The sequence below is a fragment of the Chelonoidis abingdonii genome, chromosome 1 (assembly GCF_003597395.2).
Source record: "Chelonoidis abingdonii isolate Lonesome George chromosome 1, CheloAbing_2.0, whole genome shotgun sequence".
In the NCBI taxonomy this organism is placed as follows: Eukaryota; Metazoa; Chordata; order Testudines; family Testudinidae; genus Chelonoidis; species Chelonoidis abingdonii.
This window is the reverse complement of record NC_133769.1, coordinates 328,987,838-329,012,286: the sequence shown is the minus strand read 5'-3', so window position 1 is coordinate 329,012,286 and position 24,449 is coordinate 328,987,838. Positions and strand designations below refer to the sequence as shown.

The window sequence follows — 24,449 nt, the reverse complement described above, 5'->3', positions numbered from 1 at the left end:
AGATTCTGGCCAATCCTTCATCTTTTAAATGTTTCAGTTAAGATGACATACTTCATAATGTAGAACCTCACATTTTCACATTAAAGTTTTCAGTCAAGGATTTTTTTCTGTTCAAGTAATTTGAAAAGAGGCCTATTTCATCTCCGCCTCTGCAAAGTCCATGCCTGCCTTTGATTCCTTTTGGATTACTTGCACTAGGAGAGGCTTCTTCAAATACCTCATTATAGTAGTAGTTTTCTTTTGCCTGGAAGTTACCCATGTTCTCTCCCATTTGTATGATCTTTCAAAAAGCTTTTATGAACAGAATGAAGCTTTGACTATCCTGCAATTCCAGTGCAGACTTTTCAGTGTGCTTTTAAGCAACTTGTGCTCTTTGATTATAGTTCCCAGCAGCCAAAGAATTTGTGTTTTTTATATATATCTCAGACCTTCTCTCCGTTAGCAACTTTCACATAGATCAGATTAGTACGTAAATCCATTTGGCCACATATTTCAGAGTTTTTTCTTATGGATGCAGAGGGACAAAGTTGTTTGTTTTATTTTTGTGAACTTCTTACTAAGACAAAGTTACAATAAAACATTACTATACTACATCATACATTACTTATTACTGATTCAGGATCATGTTACTATTCAGAGAACATGACTAAAGATTCTGACTTGCTGGCTAGGGAGCTGTCCTCTTCTGAGTACGCTAAAAAAAATTCTAAATACCTGTCCTCGTTTTGGTACTTCTCTTGTGTACATACTTCTGGGCACTCTACAAGTAGAGCAACAATAATGAAAGTCAGCAAGATTTTATGATTAGAGTATGGGTCTGGGTGGTCCTGGATACTTAACAGTGTTGAACTTCCATTTTCCCCATTGGTGAAAAGGAGGTACTATATCTACTTGCTGCACATGGAGGCTTGTTAGTTTGTGAAAGTTTGAGATTCTGTGATGGAAATTACCGTATTAGAGCTAAGTAGTGTATTACATCATTGTGCATTCTGTATATTTGTAACAAATTGTATTAGAACTAGTTTGGGATCACTGTATTTCTGACAAGTGGCAAAACCACATGAGATCTGCTAAAATATTTTATCATACAACAAAATCTTGTATTCTATATATGGCTCACATTTTACAGAAAAGATGTTGGAGACTTAAATTTTATAATGGATAATGTTTTTTATCTCTGTCTGTAAAGCCAGGCAGCCTTAGTACCAGAGTCAAACTGAATAGGCTTGATTGGGATGTGTATGGAAAAAATTATAACACGTTGAAAACTATATATGACCTAAAAATGTGATTTTAAGATTCTATACCATACGATTTACAAGGGGTAGGCACAAAACCCATCTCCCTTTGTGACATTAAGCACCCTGAATTCACACCCTACACCAGTGGTTCTCAGACTTTTGTACTGGTGACCCCTTTCACATAGCAAGCCACTGAGTAAAACCCCTCATAAATTTAAAAACACATTTTAATATATTTAACACTATTATAAATGCTGGAGGCAAAGCAAGGTTTGGGGTGGAGGCTGACAGCTTGCAATCCCCATGTAATATCCTCGCAACCTCCTCAGAGGTCCCAACCCCCAGTTTGACAACCCATGCCCTTACACACTATTATAATAATTGTTAATCATTAATATTCTTGCATGAAGTATGTACATGATGTGTATTAAGTATTATAATAGTGTGTAGCGTGCGGTCTTTTCTGGAAGCTAACACCACACTGGTAATTTAATATTGTGACATGTATGTATTAACACCGTACCAGGAAATATGGATACTTAATTATATTATGCTTTAAAGTCTCTGGCCAAACAGATAAGAAGCAGGTTCCCTCCCAGACAGGAGAAGGCAACTATTTATCGGTCTCCTATGTAAATTAAGCACAGTGGAATCAAAACAGTGGACTCTCCATTTACATACAGGGGGATAGGAAGCCCACAAAATGGGACAAAAGCAGCATGAGGTCATCCTGTCTCTTGAAACCAAGTAGTTGAACCTTGGAATGTATAAGGACAGACAGAAGCCCTCTTTGGCATCTATCATTAGATAGCCACAAAGGAGCAGAACTCTTGCGAGCTGAGAAAGCTGGGTCCTTCTACCAAGTGGGGAGTGGGAAGGATTTGACGTTTCTGGAAACTGAATATAGGTGAGAAACCATCTTGAATAAAGCCTGTACTTTGTTAGATTAGATTAATTTAAATGCATGTGTTTTCACTTTTATTTTTCTATCACTTTGACTTTATTCATTTTACCTAACGTCATTTAACCTATGTCCTGTTGTTAATACATTTGTGTTATTTATTATAAACTAATGCAGTGCTGTGTTTAAATGGAAGGGTGTTTTTACTCCAGTTAAGTTAATAAAATGTGATATATTTTTGTGTCTTTAGGGTGACAAATGAACCTTATTATTTCTTTGAACTGTCCAAGAGAGAGCTGGACTTTGCAGAACACACAGTTTTGGGAAAATCTGGGACTAGGCGTGTGTTGGGATCATCTTGCTAGTTGTTAACCAAGCCTGGTGGAAGGCAGAGTACAGCTGTGGGGCTGTAGACAGGCTGTTAGTCAGATTTGCTGAGCCAGGGCTCTCTAGCATACCAGGGCTTCAGAGTGTGACCCACATAATCGTAAACTGATTGTGAGCCTCCCAGACTGGCAGCTAGAGCAGGAAAGCATTGGAAGGCATCCAGACTTGCAGGACAAGTGATGACACAACTCCTCATTGCACTTCTAACTCTGTGATGCCCATCTGAAAGCAAGCCTGCCTGGCTTTCTATAGCCAGCGTGGTGTTTTTATAGTGCTGATGGATTGAGAAATTGGATTTCAAACTCGTTACTTGTCTAGGACTGAATATTGTCCATTCTGGACTTGAGCTTGTGTTGTTTTGGTGAACGTCTATATGTGGAGGTTTAGATAGAAATACTTCCCTACTGGACTGGCTTTAAAAAAAAAAAAAATGCAGTGACTGATGGAAGTTGTTTAGAGATATGGAGAATTAGCAGTAGTCCTGGCTCAGATGGATTAGAGAATAAGGTAGAGGGGAAGTGGGCAAAGGTGCATGTAAATGGAGTTTATCACAAGGTCCTTTTTATCACATATATCACTGGCCGTGTATGTACGAAGGGAGAAGGGACTCGGTAATGGTCCGACTAGGACATTCTTAGGGTCCATTTTTAAAGTTTTAAGAACAGAAGGGATGTTTTTAAATAGAATATATTTCAGCACCTTAAAATCTACCATAGGAAAGGTATGATAACCCAGTAACCTAAGACACAATGGGATCTCAAAGTATTTTCTTTTTAGCATCCTAGATAACTTCTTGATAGCAGTAATCAAACACAGAAAAGTTATATGACCATCCGTGTGTGCTAATCAAACTAGATACCTGGTAGAATGTCTCTTCTATGAGAAGGAGCCAAAAGGGTGGCAAGAATTCAAACTGGAACAGTTGTAGAGAAGGGCTACTTGGAAGATCAGGAGAATAGAGCCTGGTTTATGAGAAGCGGCTGAAGAGATTGGCTTGTTTAGCCAGCGAAATGAAAGCTGAGAGGAGATATGATTGCTCTCCATAAATATATCTGGGGGATAAACACCATGGAGGGAGAAATGCTATTTAAGATAAAGGACAGTGTTGACACAAAAGCAAATGGGTATAAACTGGCCATGAGTAAATGTAGTCTGGATATTAGAAGACACTTTCTAACCACTGGAGGAGTGAGGTTCTGAAATAGCCTTCCAATAGGAGTAGTCGGGGCAAACAACGTAACAGGTTTCAAGATAGAGCTTATGTTTATGAATGGGGTTGTGTGATAGGATTACCTGCAATAACAGGGGACTGGACTTGATGACGCAGGAGGTCTGTTCCAGTCCTATATTCTTGTCGTCTTAGGAAGACTAAACTTTTGAGGCATTGTAATGGAATATACAACTAAATTTGCATATTTTTCTCTGTCAAATCAGGTTTCTTATGATTGACTCTCAGATGCTAATTACACTTGATTTTTTTTATCGTTCACAGAAAATTAATGCAGATTATTCACAGCATAAATATCTTACTGTTATGAATGGATGTAAATGGAAATTCCTTCACAGTTGACTGGTTGCAGTTAACTAGTTTACAGATGTTTGGCCAATTTTCAGGTGTTTTGTGATATTAGAAGTAGAGAATTTTGTCAGGGATTTTAAACATAAAATCGATTATCTTTTAAACTTGTGTTTAAATAAAATGTGTAGGAAATACAAAACTGAAATACATAATTAAGTATTTGCATGATCTCTCTAAGCTTACAAAAATACAAAATATCGATATTGTTGGTGAAGTTTGAAATGGAATTTTTAAGCAGTTAAACAGTGAAATTGTAACATTTTAAAAACTTTTTCTAGGCAGTGAGAAGATTTTTAATAGTAATGAAAAGAGAACAAATTTTAATGATGCAGATTGACATGAAGTATGTTCTAAAGTTCTGTGATCTTAATAAGAAATATTCATGACCAAGTATGTTGAATATAGTAGTGTTGCTGTACTGTGCAGATACTCTAGGACTCGTGGCGTTACTTTAGTTTTTCATTTTTCTTTTCAGCAGAGTTCATAGAATCATAGAACATCAGGGTTTGAAGGGACCTCAGGAGGTTCAACCCCCCTGCTTAAAAATCTCTAAGGAAGGCGATTCCACCACCTCCATAGGTAACCCATTCCAGTGCTTCATCACCCTCCTACTGAAAAAGTTTTTTTCTAATCAACCTAAACCTCCCCCATTGCAACTTGAGGCCATTACTCCTTGTTCGGTCATCTGGTACCACTGAGAACAGTCTAGATCCATCCTCTTTGGAACGTCCTTTCAGGTAGTTGAAAGCAGCTATCAAATCCCCCCCTCATTCTTCCCTTCTGCAGACTAAACAATCCCAGTTCCCTCAACCTCTCCTCATAAGTCATGTGCTCCAGCCCCCTAATCATTTTGGTTGCCCTCTGCTGGACTCTTTCCAATTTTTCCACATCCTTCTTGTAGTGTGGGCCAAAACTGGAACAGTACTCCAGATGAGGCCTCACCAGTGTCTAATAGAGGGGAATGATCACATCCCTCGATCTGTTGGCATACTCCTTCTTAAACAGCCCAAAATGCCATTAGCCTTTGGCAGCAAGGCACCCACTGACTCATATCCAACTTCTTGTCCACTGTAACCCCTAGGACCTTTCTTCAGAACTGCGTGCCTAGCCATTTCGGTCCCTATTGTAGCAGTGCATGGATTCTTCCGTCCTAAGTGCAGGACTCTGCACTTGTCCTTGTGATCTCATCAGGTATCTTTTGGCCCAATCCTCTAATTTGTCTAGGTCCCTCTGTATTTCTATCCTCTACTCTCCATGCATATCTACCACTCCTTCCCAGTTTTAGTGTCATCTGCAAACCTTGCTGAGGGTGCAGTCCACACCATGCTCCAGATCATTAATGAAGATATGAACAAAACCTGCTCCAGGACCGATCCTTGGGCACTCTGCTTAATACCGGCTGCCCAACTAGACATGAGCCATTATCACTACCCGTTGAGCCTGACGATCTAGCCAGATTTCTTTCCGCCTTATGTCCATTCATGAGCCCATGCTGCTTTAACTTGCTGACAAGATACTGTGGGGATCGTATCAAAAGCTTGCTAAAGTCCAAGGAATAACACATTCACTGCTTTTCCCTCATCCATAGAGCCATTGTCTCATCATAGAAGCAGTTAGGTTAGTCAGGCATGACTTGCCCTGTGTGAATCCGTGCTGACTTATTCTGATCACTTCCTCTTCCTCCAAGTGCATCAGAATTGATTCCTTGAGACCTGCTCCATGATTTTCCCAGGGACTGATGGAAGCTGACTGGCCTGTAGTTCCCTGGGCCTCGTCCTTCCTTTTTTAAAAGATGGGCCCTTCATTAGCCTTTTTCCAGTCATCTGGGACCTCCCCCAATTGCCATGATTTTTCAAAGATAATGGCCAATGGCTCTGCAATCACATCGGCCAACTCCTTTAGCACCCTTGGATGCAGCGCATCCGGTCCCATGGACTTGTGCTTGTCCAGCTTTTCTAAATAGTCCCAAACCACTTCTTTCTCCACAGAGGGCTGGTCACCTCCTCCCCGTACTGTGCTGCCCATTGCAGTAGTCTGGGAGCTGACCTTGTTTGTGAAAACAGAGGCAAAAAAAGCATTGAGTACATTAGCTTTTTCCACATCCTCTGTCACTAGGTTGCCTCCCTCATTCAGTAAGGGGCCCACACTTTCCTTGATTTGCTTCTTATTGCTAAAATACCTGATGAAACCCTTCTCGTTAGTCTTAACATCTCTTGCTAGTTGCTACTCCAAGTGTGATTTGGCCTTCCTGATTTCACTCCTGCATGCCTGAGCAATATTTTTATACTCTTCCCTGGTCATTTGTCCAATCTTCCACTTCTTGTAAGCTTCTTTTTTGTGTTTAAGATCAGCAAGGATTTCACTGTTATGCCAAGCTGGTCGCCTGCCATATTTACTATTCTTTCTACACATCGGGATGTTTTTTTCCTGCAACCTCAATAAGGATTCGTTAAATTACAGCCAGCTCTCCTGGAGCTGTCAGTTGTCAGATTCTTTGTTGCCACATTATCAGAATTAATTTACAGATAGTTTTCTAAAGACCTGTCTGTCCATATATTCATGCTGATGGAGTGGGTTTATAGGACAGCTCTTCTGGGCAAAACTTTTAGTATGAAATCACTATCAAGAATATGTTTTGGTCCAATCCAAAAGAAGATACTGAAGCAAACTCCTCATGGTTTCGCACAAGTTAAGATTAAACAGTATGGAGTTGGGCTGGGAAAAGGAATACAATTCAAGGGTTTAAAATTCTTTCTGGCAAAGATAAATTAGTTTTAAGTGAATTAAAAACTGCTTTCTTCTACTGAATTTCTGGTAATATTAAAATGCTTGTAACATCTAAGTGATTAATTCCTATTCCCTTTTAAAGCTGCAGACACAAAGTGTAAACTTAAAACATATATTGTAAAAATATTCATAGTATCAGCCATCTGACTTTTGTACATTGTTAATATTTAAGCCACAACTTCCTCTTTTTTCTTTTAGTTTGTTAGTTGGTGTATTTATAAGATAAAGCTGACTACGCAGCTTGTCCTAAAGTTGCTGTTCAGCTGGTTGGAACTACAGTCTTTGTCTGTACAGTAAAGGCTGCCATATCTCTTAAATAGGCATTAATAATAATAAATTATTGTAACTCAGAGAGATGCGTTGATGTTGGATTGAGACTCTCTTTCCAGGAAGTTACTTAATCTGAAGCCTGTGAATATCCTATAGTTTACTGTGTAGGTAAACTAGGGCTGGCAAGCCATTGAAAATATAAATTGTGATTAATCGCACTGTTAAACAATAATAGAATGCCATTTATTTAAATATTTTAGATGTTTTCTACATTTTCAAATATATTGATTTTCAATTACAACACAGAATACAATGTTTACAGTGCTCACTTTATATTTTGATTAAAAGTATTTGCACTGTAAAAAAAACAAAATCAACTTACCTCATACAAGTAGTGCAGTCTCTTTATCATGGAAGTTGAACTTACAAATGTAGAATTATGTACAAAAAAAACTGCATTCAAAAATAAAACAATATAAAATTTGAGCCTGCAAGCCATTCAGTCCTACTTCTTCTTCAGACAAACAAGTTTGTTTACATTTGCAGGAGATAATGCTGCCCGCTTCTTATTTACAATGTCACTTGAAAATGAGAACAGGTGTTCACATGGCACTGCTGTAGCTTGCGTTGCAAGATATTTACTTGCCAAATGTGATAAAGATTAATTTAGATTCACCCAGATAATTAGAACAATAATGGGAGAAAATGCACCCCTCCTTATAAGCCAATATTTAAAAAGTAATTCACTCCCCACCAACTAATCATGGATTCCTTCCAGTGATCCTCAAGGAATGGTATAATAAAAATACTAACCAACTCTTAAAACCCTTAAAAAGTACCAATATGTATGCCTAAAAAAAAGGGGGAGGGACTTAAGTGTCACCTTATAAACACCACAAAAATACCCAACCACTGGGGTATAGGGGTTAAACTAGAGGGTCCCTATGGGAATACCACCTGGAGTTCCAACTACCCACAATTAACATATCAGTGGAATGAGCCTGTTAAGACAGAAACAGTACTAACTGTTGTTGTGGGATACTGTCCAATACCCCATAATGAATTGAACCTGTGGTTCCAGAACATATGCACCAAAACCTGGGCCAAAAACTATGCATTCAAAAAAGGTACCCCAATTAAAATAAAAAAAACAAAGTTGCTTGTAACTCAAGGTAATACAGTAAAAGTCTTGTTAAATCCACTATTAATACTAATTTTTATTTTTACGCATTGGACTCAGTTTAACATGTTTAAATTGGAACCCAAATGTTCACCCTACTCCCTATTATAACGGCCTAAATAAAAACATATCAACACTCCAATAACCAAGCAAAACAAAATGTGGTAGACACCATATTAAAAAAAGTTGGCTTTAAAGCAAAAATTGTAATTACCGTAGACCTGAAGGTAATTAAAAATAAGTTAAGTTTCTTGTCACAACTGAAAATAGTCTCATTCACAAGCAGGAAAATAATAGTGTTGATTTGGTACAAGTAGGTCTATTACCTAAAAGCAATCTAAAATATGTGGTGGTGGCTAAACACCACCTCCTGGTTGCTGTACAAACAAAAATAAAAAATAAAACTGCCTTGGCCATGAAATGTACTAAAATGCAAATTCTTAGTCTAGCATCACTTGAACACAAAATGTTTTGGGTAATATCTGGGAATGTTTGGGTATTAGCGCATATTTTAAAGGTCCTTGTTTAACACTTACAAATATAAATAAATGCAGTATGTTTCCAGCATGGTTAAGCCTGATTTGTTGTTAGGTAAAATTATTGTTAAAAGTGCTTGCCATCAGTCTGTAAAAACAAAAATATAAAAAGTGAGCCCGCTCCCAAAATTAACCATGGAATCCTTTTAGCTACCCTGGTTATAGGTCAGTAAGCTTAATATATATATATATGTGTATGTGTGTGTATGTATGTATGTATGTATGTTGTTAAATACTCAAGGGTGTACAAAAAGGAGCCCTCAAAAATGGGTGTGCTTGTCCCTACCTGTCACCACAGAACCATGCGGCAAAAACACATCACTGGGAACATATGTATAAAATAAACTAAAATAGGTAACTCAGTTTTTACAACACACCCAACAAAATACAGGGAAGCGTGTCATTCAAATATTACATGCTAATAGAAACCTGCTAAAAATTGCTAAGTTTGAAAAAGAACTGACAGCATATCAGTGTTTTTACAGGCTGGTCCCCGACCTCTAAGGGCACATTGTCTATTTTGTTTCATCCATTACTAGTTATGTTAACATTGTTCTGTGTTTGCCTGCTGGAAATGTGTTGTATGTGCTGTTAAACAAAAAAAAGTTTGTTACATTACAACCACAAGCTCAAATTGTCTCTCAGTATATTGCTATGAAACAATTGTATAAAATATGACCCACTCAAGAATTGTTGTTGAGGGGTCAAAAGGGAGACATGTAGTAATAAAATTTTATGTTTGTATTAATATAATTTAAAATGAAAAATAAAAAAATAATAATGTAGCATGTATTTAATGTATTAGTGTATGATTTGATCATATCTTACCAATCATCCCTTTTAAATCACAGAAAGGAATGGCCTAATGGGCCATTGGTAAAAATACATCTGCCAGAATCTGTGTCTGGACTGATTTCAAGGCTGTAACAAACCTTTGAGGGTCACCAATTTTTTGTAGGCTTAGCATTTTAAAATAAGTAAAATAATGCAATAATTGTTTTTCTTTTGCATTGCAATTTGTTGTTCCTGTTCAAACTGTTCTGTGTAAATTAATTCTGTTTTATGTGTAAATGAGAAATATGTGTTAAAAATAAGTGTAAAAGCCATCGCTAAATCAAATGTATAAGGAAAGAGCTGAAGACAGATGCAAGGGCGCCAGGAGGCTGCAACCAGGGGCAGCTGCAGGCCCCAGCACGCCAAGTGCATGGTTGGGGCAGCATACCTCAGGGGGCGCTCTGCCAGTCGCCAGGAGGGCAGCAGGCAGGCAACCTTCGGCGGCATACCTGCGGAGGGTCAGCTGGTCCCACGGCTCTGGTGGACCCTCCGCGGGCACGCCTGCAAGAGGTCCACCGGAGCCATCAGACTGGCAGAGCTTCCCCCGCGGCATGCTGCCGTGCTTGGGGTGGCGAAATGTCTAGAGTTTGCTCCTATGGAAATGTCAAAAAAGAGCAAATTAACAACTCTAAAAATAAAGCAAGCACCTATAAATAAAAACAAAATAGCGGTAATAAAAATATATCTTTTTAAAAAAGCACTTGTCGAAAAACCATTAATTACAGCATAACAGAGCAAAACTTATTGGTCCCAATTAAAAAAAAAATCACTATATAAACAGGCTGCCTTGCCATGAAACTTTGGGTTCGTCCTGCCAAGACTTCCCCAAAGCATCATGTCGCAACTGACGAAACCCAGCTCCTCCCTACTGGTGATCAACCTAGCTGGCCACTAGGTTGATCCGGGCTGGTAACTATAACATCGGCTGGTGGAACAGTGTGCATGGTGTGTGTATATGTCACTAAAAAGCATATGCTAACCGCTGTATTCTCAATAAATGTGGCATGTTGCCTTCTTCCCTATAAAAAAAAAAAAATGTTGCGTGCTTTGTATAAGCATAACACTTTCATGCTCCAACCAACATTCCAGGGGACATGCTGATGATGGGTTCTGCTCGATAACAATCCAAAGCAGAGCAGACCAACACATGTTCATTTTCATTATCTTAAGTCAGATGATACCAGCAGAAAGTTGATTTTTCTTTTTTGGTGGTATAGGTTCTGTTGTTTCCACATCGGAGTGTTACTTTCAGAAGACTGCAAAGAGCATGCGCCACACCTCGTCCCTCTCTTATTTTGGAAGGCACTTCAGATTCTTAAGCCTTGGGTCGAGTGCTGCAGGTATCTTTAGAAATCTCCAATTGGCACTGTGACATTGCACTCTATGATTTTATGAAAATATGCTAATAAGTTTGAATATAATATAACTGAAATATGCTTCATGCAAAAGGTTCCTTGTAAGGTATTACAAAGCTTATAGTCTGCTGAGTGTAGTCATCCTATTTGTATAAATGTATCACTTTCTTGTATCTGAAACTAGAAATATGACACAACTCTGAGGGCCTATTGTAATTATGCAAAGTGTGGGCCATTAATGGTGGTTTGGAATCTTGATGACTCCCATTAAGTAGGACAATTGTCTGTAGATGGCTCTGATTTACTGGTAAGTCTTCCTGTATACGTGTATGCTGGCAAGTGAGTAATAAAGTCTTACAGTGACATGTGATCATGTCACCTGAACTGGGATCCGTCTTTAATCTGATGCCTTTCCATTGAGAAGGAGGGGTGGGAACCCAGAGGGACAAAGGACACACACCTTATGCAAAAGATATATATAAAAATGAGCGGAAGAGAACAAAGCGGGGCAGCCATCATGAGGAATCCCCTGGCTACCTCCTGAGCTGGAGCAAGGGGAAAAGATTGTGCCCAGACTAGGAAGGTGTCCAGCCTGTGAAAAAAGCTTATTGAAACATCTCTGAGGGTGAGATTTTATCTGTATTCAGTCTTATTACTGTATTAGACTTAAATTTGCATGTTTTATTTTTGTATAATTGGTAATTCACTTTCTTCTGTCTGTTACTACTTGAAACCACTTAAATCCTACTTTCTGTATTTAATAAAATCACTTTTTACTTATTAACCCAGAGAATGCATTAATACTGGGGGCGGGGGGGGAACAGCTGTGCATATCTCTCTGTGGAGAGCATGAACAGTTTGAGTTTACCCTGTATAAAACTTAACAGAGTAAAAATGGATTTATTTGGGGTTTGAACCCCATTGGGAGTTGGGTATCTGAGTGTTAAAGACAGGAACACTTCTGTAAGTTGCTTTCAGTTAACTCTGTAGCTTTGGGGCACGTGGTTCAGACCCTTAGTCTGTGTTGGAGCAGACAGGTGTGTCTGGCTCAGCAAGACAGGGTGCTGGAGTCCTGAGATGGCAGGGAAAGCAGGGGCAGAAGTAGTCTTGGCACATCAGTTGGCAGTTCCCAGGGAGGTTTCTGTAATCCAACCCATCACAGGTACCTTCTTTGCGTTTTGTCCAATTTGCAGTGAAAGTGTTTTTAAAATGAACAATATGCTGGATCATCATCCGAGACTGCTATAACATGAAATATGTGGCAGAATGCAGGTAAAACAGCAGGGACATACAGTTGTCTCCCACGGAGTTCAGTCACAAATTTAATACATTCTTTTTTTAATAAGTGTCATCAGCATGGAAGCATGTCCTATGGAATGGTGGCTGACGCATGAAGGGGCATACAAATATTTAGCATATCTGGCATGTAAATACCTTGCAGTGCCAGTTACAAAAGTGACATGCAAATGCCTGTTCTCAATTTCAGGTGACGTAAATAAAAGTGGGCAGCACTATCTCCTGTAAATGTAAACAGACTTGTTTGTCTTAGTGATTGACTGAACAAGAAGTAGGACTGAGCGGAGTTGTAGGCTCGGAAGTTTTTACATTATTTTGTTTTAGGGTGCAGTTATGTAACAAAAAAAATGCTTTCATTTGTAAGTTGCACTTTCAGGATAGAGATTGCACTACAGTACTTGTCTGAGGTGAATTGAAAAATACTATTTTTATTGTTTTAATGGTACAAATATTTGTAATATAAAATAATATATACTTTGATTTCAGTTACAACACAGAATACAATATATATGAAAATGTAGAAGAACCTCCAAAATATTTAAAAATTTCAATTGTATTCTGTTTAACAGCGCAATTAAAAGTGCGATTAATTGTGATTAATTTTTTTCAGTTAATCGAGTGAGTTAACTGATTAATTGAAAACCCTAGGATAAACATGTTCACACTCTTGGGGTGAATAGTAGGTGTTCTGTTTGTTTAATAAGAACTCCTCCAAACATCCCCACGTGACAACAGTCAAAACCAAATCCTTCATCTCAGTAGTCTTGTTTCTGGAGTTTGAATTTGTCATTCTGCAGTATACTTATCTGAAAAGAATGAAAACACACACACATGCATGATCTATATAGTGTGTGTTTTTAGAGTGTGAGTAAAGATTTTTGATAGTAGAAACAGGTTTTAAATTCAATCTGTGATTGTTGTTAAAAAGGAAGTGAAAAGAACAAGGTTCTTGTTCCTGTTTTGGCTCTTCTATACAATAAGAAAATTATAGAGAAAAGAACAGGAGGGAAGGGAAATGGGTGGAGTCATAAGAGATCAGGAAAAGAGGCATGTTAACTGTCAGATGTTGTAGGCAGAGTGGGCAGAGTTGCTAAATGTTAGTGAGGACTTAGTTTTCTAGATTCTAGAAGCTTCTGGAATGCAGGCAGGGCATCTGATAACATGGTTCTATGTAATGCTGATTAGTTCATCTTGTTTTTGTCTTTATTTGTAGAATTCACCGGGTGGTGATTTTTCATTCTAACTGTAGTAAATTTTGAAATTTGGTGATCAGTCCTCCCTTTGGGTGATTACCAACATCAGTACATGAATGTATCCAATTTAATTTGTCCGTAGTTTAAGCAATAGGAAACAAGTACTGAAGTAATTAAAACCAATATCTCTTATGTAGAATGTAAACATTCTATCTTAAGTATCAAGCAAGAAGATTTGTAGTCATCTGAAAAAATTCAGAAAATGGATGCCTTTGGATTTTTCAGGGTAAAGTGTGCCATTGAATTAGTCTTAGTCTGTTGAAGAGGAACATCAGAATATTGATGAGTTTGATCATACAGTAGACAGAGTCTGGATGCTATTGTCATATATGAAATTTAGCCACAATTATAATTTAAGTCCCTATTCTTATCCTTCCATTAGCTCTGTAGCAATATCTCCATTTGGAAGTAATCAATTTCTTTCGTGCCCTAGAAGTTTCAAAGAGAACTGAAATTCAAAGACATGAATGTATAGTATGAATGAGGAATATATAGCAATGATTGATGTGCTTAGCCCTGGATATACTCATCCAGATAGCGAGAAACTAGAAGAATCAACACTGATGTTTAATGCAAGATGATTGGTTGAAATGACCTGATAATTGCTATTAGAATCCACATATGGAAAAACGTGTTCCTACTTAATGTTGTTGATTCTGTGACTGAAAAGGAAATCACAGAATATTGAATCAAATTTTTTGAATATGCTATTAAAGAATGCACAGAAAAGTATCTTTGCCATTTCTCTGATAATGAAAATAAAATGAGAAAGAATAGAGAACTTATGTGCAGTCATCCTAACATACTTATGTATGGCTGTTTACATGCTACTTAAAATTTTGTTGTGAAAGAAGTAACATATAATGCAATCTCAAAGCACAGTGTATGCCTTTGTATGTTTGAGGAATAAATATGCTTAAGTAGTAAATTACACAGTTTGTGCTTTTTGTTCCATGAAACCTTTATAGGGTTTTTTTCTGGGTCTTTTGCTGGGATTTCTAGAGGGATTAAATTTTTTTTGAGTGGGAAAGGCAGAGAATTTGAGAAAATCACATCTCTGGATTGTATTTTACCTTAGTTCCACCTCCTACCAGCTTCCAGTGACCATCAGGATGGGCTAGGAAGATAAGAACTTTTTCATGTCTAGATTTTAAAAACTTAATCTCAAGTGTCACCTTAGTTATTTTGTCTTTTGAAATGCATCAGTTTACATTAAATTGCGAGTGTTTAAAAAAAAAAAAACAGTAGCTGACTCGGGGGACTGGTCTCTTCTAACTACCATATCTTGGCTTTAGTCTTCCCCCTAATTAATTACTCCGTTGTGTCAGATCTTCAAAAGAGACTATGGAGGCCACTTTTACATCTGCTACTCCTGTCTTGAAAATAGTTCAGACAGCACCTAAACCTCCGTAGCAGAGTCTGCAATGTTGAAGGCTTGGGGAGGCAGGTGGAGAGCAGAATTACTGCTCGTTAGATGGGAACGTTGGGTTTAAAGCTGCCCTCCCTCCTCAGATATTCGGTTGCTGAGGAGGAATATATGTTTTGGGAAGAGAGGTGAAGCTGTAGCCCTTGTTCTTTCAGTATCTTTTTAGCTGCTCCCTCCATGTAGCACCATTGCTCACAGCTGCATGAGATCCTTTCCATAACTCCGTCTGACCAGCTGATTGGCTGAAAAGCTAAGTGGAACTGAGCCCTCCCAACATGCACATTTAGCACTGATTCTGGTAGAGGAGAATTGCAGGGTCAGCTGTAAACCAGTACATTATTCACAGATGCTCTGAAATTTAAAGCTCTGCTATTTCATGAGTTTTCATGAGTTGTTTTCATTTCCAAAACTGATTTTAAAAATTTAAGGGTTCTGATTCTGTTTAAAAAAAAATGTAAGTTTCCAAAAAATATTTGTTTTTTTTAAATATTAAAATAAAAGTTGATTTTAATATTTTTCTGACTTTTCAGTGTTATCCGTGGTAATCTCCAGGATCTGCAGGATCATAAGCTAAGATTTTGATGACCCTAGCTGGAGAAAGTTGCTGAAGCCTCACTTTAGTAAGTGATTATTTGGAAACACGGTTTGCCTTTGTTTCTAAATTAATTTCTGAAACATTTCTATCCTGCCAGCTCAGTGGAGATCCATTATATATTATCTGATTTCATGGTGCACAGCTTTTCAGCCTTGAAGTCTTGAAAAAGGCTTTTCTCCTAAAAATCCCAACTGAATTATTCAGTCTGAGGTGTCTGTTGGGTTTATAATGGCTTATTTATCTTATAATGGGAGTTAGTGTATATGCAGCTACAAAAGCATTTGAAAACGCAGCATGCGTGTCTTCGTTTTACTATAGTCATACTGGCTCACGTGTTACTTTCAGTGGTGCTTCACCTGTACCTCGTCTTGCCTTACATTTTCATTTTCTTTGAATTTTGAGACAGGAATCATTAAAATTAAATGATTAGTGAGGTGCTTGTGTGCAGAACCTGTTGAAATCAGAACTTGAGATATTGGGAAGGAGGAAGATTTGTGGCAAACAAGCCAGAGATACCAAGGGAAATTGACATGGCATCCACTTCATAGACTCTAAGATCAGAAGGGACCATTATGATCATCTAGTATGACCTCCTGCACAATGCGGGCCACAGAATCTCACCCACCCACTCCTGTAACAAATCCCTAACCTATATCTGAGTTACTGAAGTCCTCAAATCGTGCTTTGAAGACCTCAAGCTGCAGAGAATCCTCCAGCAAGTGACCCGTGCCCCATGCTGCAGAGGAAGGCGAAAAACCTCCAGGGCCTCTGCCGATCTGTCCTGGAGGAAAATTCCTTCCCGACCCTTAAATAGTTCGATCAGTTAAACCCTGAGCATTGTCTGTCGCAAGACTCACCAGCAGCACCCAGCGAAAGAATTCGTGTTCAGTAACTCAGATCCCACCCATCTAACATACCATCACAGACCACTGGCGTACTTACCTGCCTGTAGAATCAAAGATGAATTGCCAAATTAATTGCCAAATTAGGCTATTCATCATACCATCCCCTCATAAACTTAATCAAGCTTAGTCTTGAAGCCAGATACGTCTTTTGCGCCCCACTACTCCTGGAGGACTGTTTCAGAACTTCAGCTCCTCTAATGGTTAGAAACACTCATCTAATTTCAAGTAATCTAAACTTCCTAATGTCTAAGTGGGATCATTTGATTTCTTGTGTCCACCATATGCTTACTATGCTTAGTTATGCCTCTCCCTCTGTCTAATATGCTATCCCCTCGAGTATATTATGAAGAGCAATCTTATCCCCCTCAACCTTCTTTTGCGTTAGGCTGACAAGCCAAGCTCTTAGAGTCTACCTTTCGTAAGACAGGTTTTCTGTTCCTCTAGCGATACATCCTAGTACCCTCTGCTACCTGTTCCGTTTGAATTTATCCTTCTTAAGCATGGGCGAACCAGAAGGTGCACACAGTATCAAATGAGGTCTCTACCAGCTGCCTTGTATAATGTTACCTAACACCCTGTTTCCCTTATTCTTTTTTGGCTGTAGGAAAACCTTGTCCTGCATGCATCCGAAAACGCCATTTAGCTTTGACGAGCCATTTATCACACTGCGGCTCATAGTCATCCTGTGATCAAACCAATACTCAGGCGTCTTCTCCTCCTCCTCTTTACTCAACTGAATGGAGCGCATTGGGCCCATGTTGATAACCAAATCTTTGTTATTAATCTCTAAATACATGACCTCGCATTTTTCACTATTAATTTCATCCGTATTACTATTACTCCATGTTTACAAGGTCATCCAGATCTTCCTTGATATGATAGCCTGTTCTTCTCTGTGTTAGCCATACAACTCCCAGCTTTGTGTCATCTGCCAACTTTATTTATACATTCCACTTTTGTGCCAAAGTCGTAATAAAAGATTGAATTAAGATTGGTCCCAAACTGACCCTGAGGAACGTTCCACTACGTAACTCCTTTCCAGCCCGACAGTTCACCATTCAGTATGACCCATTGTAGGATCTTCCCCTTTAACCAGTTCCTTATCCACTTTCAATTTTATATGATCTCCATCTATATCTCCAATGTAACTAATAATTACCCATGTGGAACCGTGGGTCAAATGCCTACTGAAATGAGATAAATTTAGATCCACTGCCGTTTCCTGTGTCTAAAAAAATCTGTTACTTACTAAAGATAGGAGCATTCAGGTGGTTGGCGCGATCTACCTTTTGGTAAATCCATGTTGTTTTTTGCTTCCCAATTACAGTTGACCTCCAATGTGCCTTAACTACTTTCTCCTTCAAAATTTTTCCAAGACCTTACATGACTACAGATGTCAAACTAACAGGCCTATAGTTACTCGGACACTTTTTTTTCCCTTTCTTAAAAGTAGCGAACTATGTTGGTAACTCTAGATGATACAGTACAACCCTCTGAGTTTACTGATTTCATTTAAAATTCTTGCTAATGCGCCTTGCAATTTCATCTGCAGTTCCTTTAATATTCTTGGATGAAGATTATCTGCCGGCCCTCCGATTTATCCATTAAGCTGTTTGAGTTTGGGCCTTCTACCTCGGATGTGGCAATATCTACCTCCATAGCCTCATTACATTTGTCATCTACCGTCTATCCCTAAGCTCCTCATGTAGCGTCATGTTAAAGGACTGAGGGAAAGTATTTGTTTAGATACTGGGCCATGCCTAGATTATCCTTACCCTCCATTCCATCCTCAGTTGTTTAGAAGTCCCACTTCTTCTTCTTTGTTTTCTTCTTATTATATGGCCTATAGAACTTTTTCTGTTGGTTTTAATTCCCTTTGCATGTCCAACTCTACATGGCTTTTTTGGCCTTTCTCACTATATCCCTACATGTTCTGACCTCATAATAAGGTAGCTTGCTAATCCCTCCCATCTTCCACTTCCTTGTAGCTTTCTGCTTTGTTCTTAATCACCTCTCTAAGATGCTTGCTCATCCAGCTTGGTTCTGCAACTCCTGCCTATGATTTTTTCCTCTTTCTTGCGGATGCAGCGTTTCTGCAACTTTGACTCGAAGTAATCCAGGCCTCCTCTGCCTTTTAGATCACAAGTTCTTCATTCCAATCCACTTCCCTGACTAATTTCCTTAATTCTTTAGAGTTAGCCGTTTGAAATAAAAACCGAGTCTCAGATCTATTTTTGTTTACCTTCATCTAGTTTTGAACTGAGAATTAGCTCATATGACTCGAACAAGGGTTGTCTCGGACAACCATTTCTTCTATGAGGTCCTCAATACTCACCGAAACCAAATCCAAAATGGCATCTCCTCTTGTTGGTTCTTCAGCTACTTGGTGAAGAAATCCATCACCCATCACATCCAGAAAAAATTTGAGCCCTATTATTATTACTAACACTCATCCTCCAGTCTATATCTGGGAAGTTAAAGTCTCCCACGATCACACAATTCCCATTAGTGTTTACTTCATAAAAAACATTCAAGAGGGTCTCTATCCATATCCAGATCAGATCCTGGCAGTCTGTAGCACACCCCAAGCCCTATCTCAGGGGAGGCTCCAGTAGCTTTCTTTCCCAATGTGATTTTTGCCCAGACATACTCTGTCTTATCCATTCCATCCCTTCTTATTTCTTCACGGTTCCTTTGCCTTTATTTCTGTCTTTCCTAAACAGCACATAGCCTTCAATACCTGTACTCCAGTCATGACTACTATTCCACCATGTTTCCACCAGGTTATCCCTATAATATCTGGTTTCAGTTTCTGTACCAGTAGCTCTAGTTTCTCCATGTTGTTACCTAGGCTCCTCGCATTAGTGTAGAAACATCTTAATTTTTGCCGTTTGGCTTCACTGACATTCTTTACCTGCTTAGGCACAGACATTCTACTACCGGTATCACCTATTAGACTGATATCTACAATATCCTTCCTCCTTATGTCCATTCTCATACCCACGGCTGTGTCCTTTCTTACTTCGTTTTCTTCCCTCTCAATGTTAAATTCCAGCGTGGAGATTACCTGGACATCTCCCAACCATCTCCCCCAAATTCCTAGTTTAAAGCTCTCTTAATCAGTTGTGCCAGCCTCCATCCTAGAACTCTATTTCCCTCCTTACTGAGGTGAAGTCCATCCTGAGAGAACAGTCCTCTGTCCATGAACGCTTCCCAGTGGCTGTTCATCCCAAAGCCCTCCTTATAGCACCATTGCATGAGCCATCTGTTGATTGCCGTAATCTTGTCACACCTTTGTTGCCCTTCTCTAGGAACAGGCAGAATCTCACTGAAGATCACCTGAGTCTCGATTTCCTTAAGCGTCTTCCCCAGCCTGGCATAGTCTCCCTTGATATGTTCCAGCGAGAATCTAGCTGGATCATTTGTTCCCACATGAAGGACAATCAGCAGATTCTTTCCTGATCCCCTCTAGGATCCTTTTCAGCCTCAGGTCCACATCCCATATCTTAGCACCCAGCAGACAACACACCCTTCCTTCTGTTCTCCGGATCAGCTCTAGTTACAGGCCTGTCTATTCTTCTCAGTAAGGGTCTCCAATCACGTAGACCCTTCTTTTCCTGGTGACAGTGTGATTCTCTGGTCTATCCCGTGTTCCCTCTGGCTGCAAGTCTTCTCGATTTCTATTGTCCCTTGCAATCCTCCACAACCCATCCCGTATCCTCCTGGGGCTCATATTTGGTGTTGTCTCCACTGACGCTTCCCCTCTTCCTATAGAACTAGCTGCTCTTCTCTTCTTCCTTGCCCTTTCACCTTCAACGGACACCTGCTGTGCCCCTTCTTCATTTTCCAGGTCTGCAAACCTGTTCCTGAGTTCTATTTCTCCTTCACTGGCCCGTCTTTTCCTCTGTCTGGTTCTCTTAGTCACATGCTTCCATCGTCCGCTTTCCTCACCAAGCAGTCTCCCCTCAGAATTCTTTGGTCCTGCTTCCATCTGCAAGTCTGAGTTTATCCCTTCAGCCTCCTCATATCTTTACTCCATCATCTGCTCGGACCCCCTTCTAAACTCTACCAGAGTTTCCACCTGCATTTCCAGTCCTCGGATCTTTTCTTCCATCAGCTCTATCCATCGGCACTTCATGCAGATGAAACTCTTTTCAGGTACCACCTCCAGGATCATGTACATGCCACAGCTTCCACATCCAGACATCCTCATTGTGTCTTTCACTGGTGCCTCTGTATCGGTCATAGCCTTCCCACCTAAAACCTGTTAGTCCAGGAAACACAAACCAAAGTAGACCACCACCACCTACAGCAACACAAACCCCCAACAGGCACTAGACCGCTGGCAGAACACCACCCCCTCCCTTCACTAGCCTGTCAGTTCCTCTGCCTAGGTCTCTTAGTCTCCCTTGCAAACTCCCCCTGAAACTCCTCTGTTTACAACTCTGTTTGCTGGCTTCTGTGCCGCTTCAGCTGTCTGCACCCAACTATTGACTGTAACCTTTTACACCTTCCGTGTACTTACATTGATTGTAAAATAGAAAGCTCTACGGAATCCTGATTTCCTCCCCCGCCCCCAACTTCGTATCTATCTGTTTTAGGCTGCTGTTCCTGCTGAAAGATATGCCTGACTATCCTAATTTCATTTTAAAAATCATTTTGAATACTGATGCGGGTTTTGGGGAAGGGAATGATTCAGCTGGATTGCTAACAAGCACTAAGCATGTTCATTGTTAGGTTATAATTCATTTCTGAGGGTGTTTATGGGGCTTGTTTACACTCAGTATTTGACATCTTGTCATGTTGTCCTTAATTATTGTCATTTTATTTAACTGAATTGATGTAAATTGCATTTTAAATTATTGGATATATACAAAGGGATTTGAGAGAAGAGCTTGTGTATCAAACCTCCTTTCCACATGGTTACTTAGCTTTGACTAGTCTTTCTTTCCTCCCCTTCCTTCCAATAACCTAAACTCTCTTAAATATACTATAGTTAGATTCCACATATTTGCACTAGACTAGTCAAAACAGTTGTTTTTATTTTTTAATAATGTATTTAAAATATTTTTACTTATGTCTCTTTTTACATGAATTTTTCTTCTTTATGCATTATTGTTCTTTGGAGGTAGAGTCCCTTTGTTGCAAAATATTGAACTCTCCTCCGCCCCCGTTTATTGTCAGTCTCATATGTGAACTAGTCTGTGCTCTGTTCCGCAGCTTGTATGAAGGTAGTGAACCTGGGGTTTATGCTTAATTGGGAAATGTATTTTAAAACAACTTCACATTTTTGCTAATGCTAAAATAGCATGTAATGAGTGTGTGGGGGGGAAATCTAATCTTTTGAGGAAATGTACAACATTTTCCGTAAAATAAACACTACAATATTTTACTTTTTAAAAATGTTAGAGCTCAGCAAAAGCTAGCATTTCTGTCCTGTGGAAAATTCAAGTACTTTGAAATAGTTTTGTACTGAATGGGGATGAAAGGCTGAAATATCAGACTTCCTCTTCGAGTAGCATCCCTATGAATTCTGTATTTCGGGTGTGCATGCACCTCTGGAGACCTTCATTGGAGGTTTTGCATTAGCAATATCCATTCAACCTGCGCATGTGCTCTATACAACCTCGTGTCGCATACCGAGAATGTATAGAGCTCCCTGGGTGAACTGCCCTTAGGTTCTTCTTTCTCCTTGGCCTGCGACAGAGCTGTAGCGCGTCCAGTGTGCATGCCTCAGCATGTTACAAATGCTACCTCTCTTGTCGGGAGGCTGTCCTGGTCAGTGACGGCCACTAAGTATATCCATTGCTTGGGAGAGTCCCGTGTCTACCAAAAGTGTAACTTCTGCCTAGCTCTCAGAACTAGAGCATGGAAGAATCAAGAGATTAAATTGAGATTTCTGATGATGGAGTATTCCCTTTGACCTGGTTCTGAGTCAGGTCAGAAGACCTCCACCTCCTGTACCTCTGTCTCTGGACTGACCCAGTGCCCCTTTGACCTTGGCCAAGGTGTCCCCTAAGAGGGGGAGACTTGGAGGACTCAAGGAAAACTCCAAAGAGGAGGAGCTCGGTTTCCATAAGGGGCTGGCTCCCAGAAGGCCCTGGTTTCTTGCTAACTCTGTGGCGTTAGAGGCTTTGACCTCTCAACTCAGTACCATGGAGGTGAAGAATTTTTCCTCCAGAGTTGTGAGAGCCAGGAGATCCTGGAGCACTAGGAGAAGTGCAACTCCAGCAAGCCAAGTCTCTCCTTTCCCCCCAGACCATAATAAATAATATATGGAGATATACCTATCTCATACAACTGGAAGGGACCTTGAAAGGCCATCAAGTCTAGTCCCCTACCTTCACTAACAGGACTAAGTACTGTCCCTGACAAGTGTTTTTTTGTGTATGTGCGTGTACCCCAGATCCCTAAATTGCCCCCTCATGGATTGAACTCACAACTCTGGGTTTAACAGGCCAATGCTCAAACCACTGGGCTATCCCTCTCCCACACCATCTGTAAAGGATAGGGAGGCCCAGGACATACATTCCTCTAGAATGGCCCTGTCTCCATCAAGCTTATCATCAGTACCTGCAAAATTGAATCGTCAGACACCTTCGGTCCTGGTACCTACATGCTCCATATCGGTGGTACCATCCACCTCAACTGCTGCATCATTGGGCCTAGTGAGCCTTTGGACAGATACAATGATGGAGAACCAGGAGTACCCCGGATCACAGCTCGATGATCAGTCTGAACCACAGGCAGGAACCTAACCTGTGAAGGGGAAACCATCCTGAGGGAACCATTTTGACAAACAGCAGCAAGCCTATCTTCCCGTTTTGCCCAATACCTTTTTGAACAGGATCCTTCTGTATTTTGGGGATATGCCTCAGGGTAACATTCTCCAGAGTAAGTCAGCCTACAGAACTGTACATGCAATTACTAGCTAGCCATTGTTGCACCCACTTTAACTAACCCACAGCTACCTGGAATTTATCATCCTATTCCCAACTTGGCAGAACATCCACCTTCCACCTGCTCCTATCATATCACAGGCCCAGGGGATCCTACGCAAAAGGGAGATGTAGAACTGATAAATGAAATTGTTTTTAATTGTTCACTTTATTAATGTAAGTTCTGTTCACCATTCACTACACTTGCCTGCATTGTAACTTCTGTTCACTGTTTGATTTTGTATTTCATATGACTTGGCATTGTGCCTTTCTCATACAACTTTGTATTAGAAAATTGGTAGAAAACTTTGTATCAAATGTTATAGCCCCTAAAGATAGTATAGTTAAAGTGAAAGAAACATGTGCCTTTTTGCTAGAAGTAGAATAAGATCTTCCCCCCACTCTGTAATCAATTTCCCCATTGACTGAATGAGGTGTGAATGAGTGAGGCTTGGAAGACACCCACCTCCAGACAGCTACAACAGTTAAAGAGGGAATGGGAGCCAGAGCAAAAGACAAATGCAACTTGTCAAGTGGGCCCAATGGAGGGGAGCAGACATATTGACGACCTCAGGGATTAGAAGCCAGCACCTTCTTTAGAAAACGCCCTCTTTGAGCAGCATTGGGACAACACCCAGGAAAAAAGCAGCACAAAGACCAACGGACACAGACCCAGATTTTGAATCTGGTCTGGATTTGCATAAGAGGGAAGCTGCTATAAATACAAGGTGTCTTGCAGAAGGACCCTGGGTCTCGTCTTGTCACCATCGGAGCATCGATCCGGATCGGCAGAAGCCCGGCTCCACCCCTCCCCCATCTAACTCACCTGGCCAGTGCAGTTAAGGGGAGCAACTAGTTGGTAACAACAGCAAGACGGAGTGTGTGTGTGTGTGTGTGTGTGTGTGAATGCATGACTGTAATATATCATATGCATATGATAGAGTATTAATTAATACCTGTATTACT

The 24,449-nt window shown here is 39.9% G+C and overlaps 1 protein-coding gene across 2 annotated transcripts in view; it reads left to right on the top strand.

Annotated features, from left to right (window-relative positions):
* The first annotated feature begins 15,579 nt into the window (after window positions 1–15,579).
* The window catches only part of WASF3 (WASP family member 3), a 90,823-nt gene continuing 81,953 nt past the window's right edge, over window positions 15,580–24,449 (top strand). For both annotated transcript variants that reach the window (XM_075061656.1, XM_032765329.2), the window contains exon 1: window positions 15,580–15,665. The gene's annotated coding sequence lies outside the window, so the exon portion shown is untranslated. The remainder of the gene's footprint in view (window positions 15,666–24,449) is intronic.